The sequence below is a fragment of the Chanos chanos genome, chromosome 6 (genome assembly GCF_902362185.1).
Source record: "Chanos chanos chromosome 6, fChaCha1.1, whole genome shotgun sequence".
Taxonomy (NCBI): Eukaryota; Metazoa; Chordata; class Actinopteri; order Gonorynchiformes; family Chanidae; genus Chanos; species Chanos chanos.
In genome coordinates, this window is record NC_044500.1 from 10340441 (window position 1) to 10346106 (window position 5666).

Genomic DNA, 5666 nt, shown 5'->3' on the forward strand with positions numbered 1-5666 from the left:
CTCCGCACTAAAAATAGCCCTCGCCAAGTCAGATCCTTAGAGATGTATTCATTTTCTAATCATTAGTAAACACAGTAGAGACATAGGAAAATTTGCTGAAACACACTGGTCATTGCAGTCCTAATTGACAGTCTCTGATTATCTTACAGCTTATATTTCTTTGTTTATGATGATTTCTTCAAAGTACGTTTTGATCAAATGTATTGTGCTGTGTTTATGAACAGCACAATGTTTATGAACAGCACAATACAATGAATACATCTCTAAGGATCTGAAAATGAAAACATCTCTAAGGATCTGACTTGGCGAGGGCTATTTTTAGTGCGGAGTCAACACTTTCATGTTGGAGTGGTGTTCTTTACCAATTTTGGATTCTTGTCCTTCCGTATATCACGTCCCTTACAAAACCACAGAATACAAAAGTCTCTTCCCGAACAAGCTGTGCAAACAACGCACCACTTCCTTTAATTGTATACATTGAAAAGCATTTATTGCCACCAATATCAATCACATGATATACGACTGACAAACATAATATTATGCTGCGATAGTGTGGACCTTGAGGGCAATATGTGCCAATATTTTGCTCTTCTCTTAAGAGTCGCTTCTCAAGAAAAGGTAACACAAAATACTTGTTTTATTTCTACTCCAGTTCACACTGTCATCGATTTCACGGATTTGTCGATGTGTCATTTTTTTTTACGAGTAAATTACCCAGGAGTCTACAGAGCTGTATGTAAATTGCGTGTCAAGGGACCATGGCGATGTCGGCATTTACTGACTTCGTAAACATGTGTTATGATAGCTCTTTGGAAAAAGTGTTAAAATGTCTCAAAGTACAGAGATATTAGACGTAAGCGTAAGCAGCTGAAACGCAGTGCAACCTTCTTCTGCCCCTTAGCAATTTCAGAGCGCCTTTAAGATTATTTGCTGGTCTGTAAAATTCAAATGATTCCCAGTCGTCGAACTAACAATCACGGGTGTATAAAGTAGAAGTACTGTTAATAAATGAACTCCAAGTAGAGTTAAACTCGCAACTGTTTTTGTAAATTGTAAATGAGCAACCGTTCTACCTCTAAGTATTTTTCAGGAAGGATACCTTAAATCTACTTGGAGTACTTACTTTTAGTGACGGTACTTGTGCGTTATACATCCCTGTTAACAAACTTATTAATAAATATGAATGACTGCATGAAGACGTTTTAAGGATTCAACGTCTATGAACTGCACTGTTCAGTGCAAAACTGGGGTGAGTAGGGGAGCACTGCTGAAAGCGTTGAGTTACAAGTTGGTGGTGTCTTATAATTCTTCAAGTAGTCCGTAAATTACAAGTAGTAACACACACTGCAAGAAACTATTAAGTGTGACTGGTCAAAGTTTCCTAAAGGAAAATAACTTTACTGTTCAAGTTTGTTAGTTGACCTCAGTCTGACTGTGCACATATCCCATTTTGACCAGTTCATGATGGAAGGCAACAATTTCAGACCACAGATGAGAAGACGGCAAAGCATTGAGTTACCACCTGATTTCCAGAGCCTGGCAGACCCTGAGGAGAGACAATTTGATGTAATTAAAGAGGGTCATTCAGGTAAACAGGTATTGTGACTGTGTTACTATCTGAAATCTCTGTTTTAACTGTTCTGTCCTGACCCCTGACTTTGCACTGTCTGTTCTTACATGTGCGAACCTACAATCTCTCAGTCATCACACTGACCTCATCTTATCCTCCAACACAACTGACAGTCTGTGATGATACCACAGGATCTCATCTTCAGTCCGTCTGTTTGTGATGTAGAAATACAGGATATGGAGTGCACCGAGCTTCGCACCAAACTCTCCCAGCCCAGGAGGGTTGTGAATATTTCTCAGATAAGACCACAGATGTTGTTGTGGGCACTGGATAAGCTCACTGTGGCACTAGAAGGATCCAGACAGAAGTCGCTGAAAGACTGCAGTGAGCGTTGCCTCATGGTGCCTATAAACCTTACTTTAAAAACCGGTGGACTTTATCATGAACATGATCTTGTTGAGGGCACTTCAGTTCCTATTAAAATCAATGTCAATGTATGCTGAAGTAGAAAAAAAAAAATAAGCATTTTGTGTCACCTTTTTGATAAGTGCTGAGAGCCTTCATTGCTGAAAGGTCACTCTGAACAGAAGAGTAAAGTATTAGGTATGTTTTGCCCTGTGGGCAACCAGTGAAAAGAATGAAAACCACAGGGTGCCACTGCTTAGCACAAGCAGAGAGAAAGAGGTTTTCCCTTTGCTTTATTCGAATCTTGGTACAAAAGAAAATTTTGCGGAAAACACTGCTTTCCTTGCTGGACGTTGAAATGAAAACACAAAAGCTTAACCCGGATGGTAATGCTGAACTGGTGAATCAATGTCATGTTTGTAAGCACAGGGAAACCGTGAAGCCTCAGGATTCAGAGATGTCATCTGTGGTGTCATTTTGAAACCAAATTCATGGAATGGGTCCTGTAAACTTGATGTGATTAATTCCTCTGTTATTGACGGTTTCAGAGTTTTACCATCTCACACTGTTATGAATCCAAGCTAATGACAGTGAGAAAGGGGATAAGACTTTGAACTGCAGCAAGTTTTACATGTGCCAGAGTTGTTTCTCGTGTCTTTGTTAAAACCTCTGCACCTCAAATGTATTCATAGCCCCTCAATGTAAAAACCTGTGTGTATGTTGGGGACTTGTGGGTACCATATTGATGAATCTTAATTTCCTCTAAAAACTGCACCCTGGGTGAAACTTTGGAATTTCTCCATCCACAACAGAATCACACACTGATGTCAGTCATTATTTATGAGGGTAACAGGTTGAAAAGGATTCTAATTCACATTATTACCACCTAGATTCTAATATAGTGCAAAAAACCTCCTCAGCTACATATGTTCATGAAGTCAACCCAGTAGTCAGCATAAATACATACAATACAACTTTGTCAAACTCTCACATTCCATGCTCTTCAAAGGGACATTAAGGTTGAAAGGGAGTGATGTGTAAGTGACTGTACTTCACTGTAAAATACTTTCAATAACCTTGCACTTTATTTTTGTTTCTCTGTTCTTCTTCTCCACAATAACATAATATTTGTTCATACATTAATAATTTGTCTTTCGCACTTTTTAAACCACAAAAAGCTGTTGACTATTGTAAAGAACTTTGCTAACAAAATTTTAAACATCTGTAAGAGTTAACAGTTTTATGTACCACTAAGTATCATTAAATAATATCATGCTTTGAAATTTGATGTAGTTTCCTTGGTAACCAGTTAGTGCAATAAGACAATCCAGCTATTCTTTCCCAGAGGATTGTGTGTGTGTGTGTGTGTGTGTGTGTGTGTGTGTGTGTGTGTGTGTCTGATTGTGAAAAGGCATGAAGGGGGCCAGGGGTCATCTACACTTGTGGACATTATGTACAGATCACCTCATTGTCTGGTCAGTTCTGAAAACTGAAATGGGGCCATTCTTAAATCTTTCTTCATGAGGGTCAAGAGAAATTCATGACCTTTTAAACTGATAATTAATTTCTGTAGTTCCATACCTTAATTCTATACATTTTAAACCCAGGGAAATCACAGCTCATGGTGCAACTCCTCCAGAAATGTAACTATTGAGTATTTATTGTTCATTTACTGTCAATTTTCCTCCACTGTGTATCTTTCCACACTGAAGCCTGTTCAAAGCCTATATGCAAAGATATATGGATATGTGGATATAAGGAGGCGTATGTGAACATGTGTGAGGATATGTGGATCCTGTGGATCTATGAGTGCGTGTGTATGTGTGTGTGTGTGTCTCACTAACTCTAACTCAACAGAAAATACTCTACTTGGTTCTTAATCCACCCCCTCTTAATCATTAGGAGTTACAATGATCACTGTTACACTACTGTACTACTGTTACACTATACTGTCCAAGGTTTGTTGAGATGGTGTTTGTACATTCAGTGCCCCTTGAGTTTAAAGACTGAGTTACAGATTAATTGTTTCAGTGCAGGCCATCAGGACTTCTCTTGGTTCATCCCATCTTTAATGTTATGAAAATTAATTCATAATACAACCAAAATTAATACAACCAGCTTGGTTGTATTGTGCCATCATCACCATTTAAGTGTTTTCAGAAATCCATGATTTCCTACTCTTTAATTCACCTTTACTACAGTGCCTGTTTTGGATTAGTTTGTCAAAAGACTCAGGTAAGTTATTGGTAAGTGATCACTTATTGCTGAACCAAGTTACAGGGCAGAAGACCTATTCAGATGAGACAAGATGGCTGAGATAAAGGTTTTAAAAATTTACTTGAGTTAATGAAGAAAAATAAACACAATGACAGCACAGAAACAGAGATCTCTGTGCAAAAGAAAAACAGACATTTTGTCACCTTTAGTGAAGTACAAGAATTCCACATTCATGATACAAACTTACTCCACACCTGAGCCGCAAACAGCGATTTAGAAGGAACTTAGACAAGGACAGTAACAACAGTCAAGTGCAAGTAATGACCTTGTGATTAGACAAGATCCTGATCCAGCGTCCATCCATGGTAGATGACCATGGGTAATCTTGACAGATGAGAATGTTCAAGTTACATCAGTAGTTCTTAATCTGAATTTGGCCATTAGACTGGAACACCCAGTAGCATTTATCCTTTGGTATCATAGACAACCAGTGTATCTTTAGCTTTGTTCTGCAGCTTTTCCCCAATAATGGGTCTCCACTTTGTTCTATTCCTTTTCCACTTCATCTTGTCTTTCAGTTTCCACACTATCCTGACAAGTGACCCTCCCAGAATATACCATGCAAGGTGCATAAAATAAAAATAAAAGTACTCTTGCTAAAAAAAAAATACTCTGAGAAGAGTTAAAGTATCCCTCCTGAATAATATTTAAGTAAGAGTAAAATAGTCACTCATTTACAATTTACAAAAATGTTTGTCAGTTTAACTCAGAGTGCTTTTTTTTTTTAGCAAGAGTACTTTTGCTTTATCCACCCCTGATACCATGGTTACTTTACTTTTCATGTCTCCTTCTAGTCTTGACTCTGTCATGATAAAAGCACGTCTGTCTTATGTTTTTAAAAGCTGACATAAGCATAACTAGTGTATGGCCATGTGTTTCCCCTGAACTCTTTATATAAAAACTGCATCTTATGCTCTGTCTGAGTCTGAGGGGAAAAGAAGCAGACAAACAAACAGATGAAACTGTGAGGGTTTCTTTGATAAATTCAGGTAAACATGCATTGTGACAGTGTTTCTGTTTTAAAGCTCACTCTGCTGTAACTGTCCTTGTGACAAAACTACAATATCTCAGTGATTACACTGAAGTTATCTTAACCTCCAACACAACTGACAGTCTATGATGACACCACAGGAACTCATCTTCAGTCAGCCTGTTTATACTTGACTCACATTTGACTTCTCACTACTCTTGTTACAGCAGCAATTAAGCCTCTTAGGCAGTGAGACTTCTAACAGCTTGTAGCTGACAAAATGTTACTGCGTAATGTGCTGAAACTTTTGCAATCTTTCAGGCACTCTGTTCTTTTATTTTTGTACTGTATTATTTATATGTCTTATTCTTGCATACATACTTTCTTCCATTTTTTGTTTAAATCCACAAGCTGTTGTGAACTCAGGTGGCAACACAGCTGTAA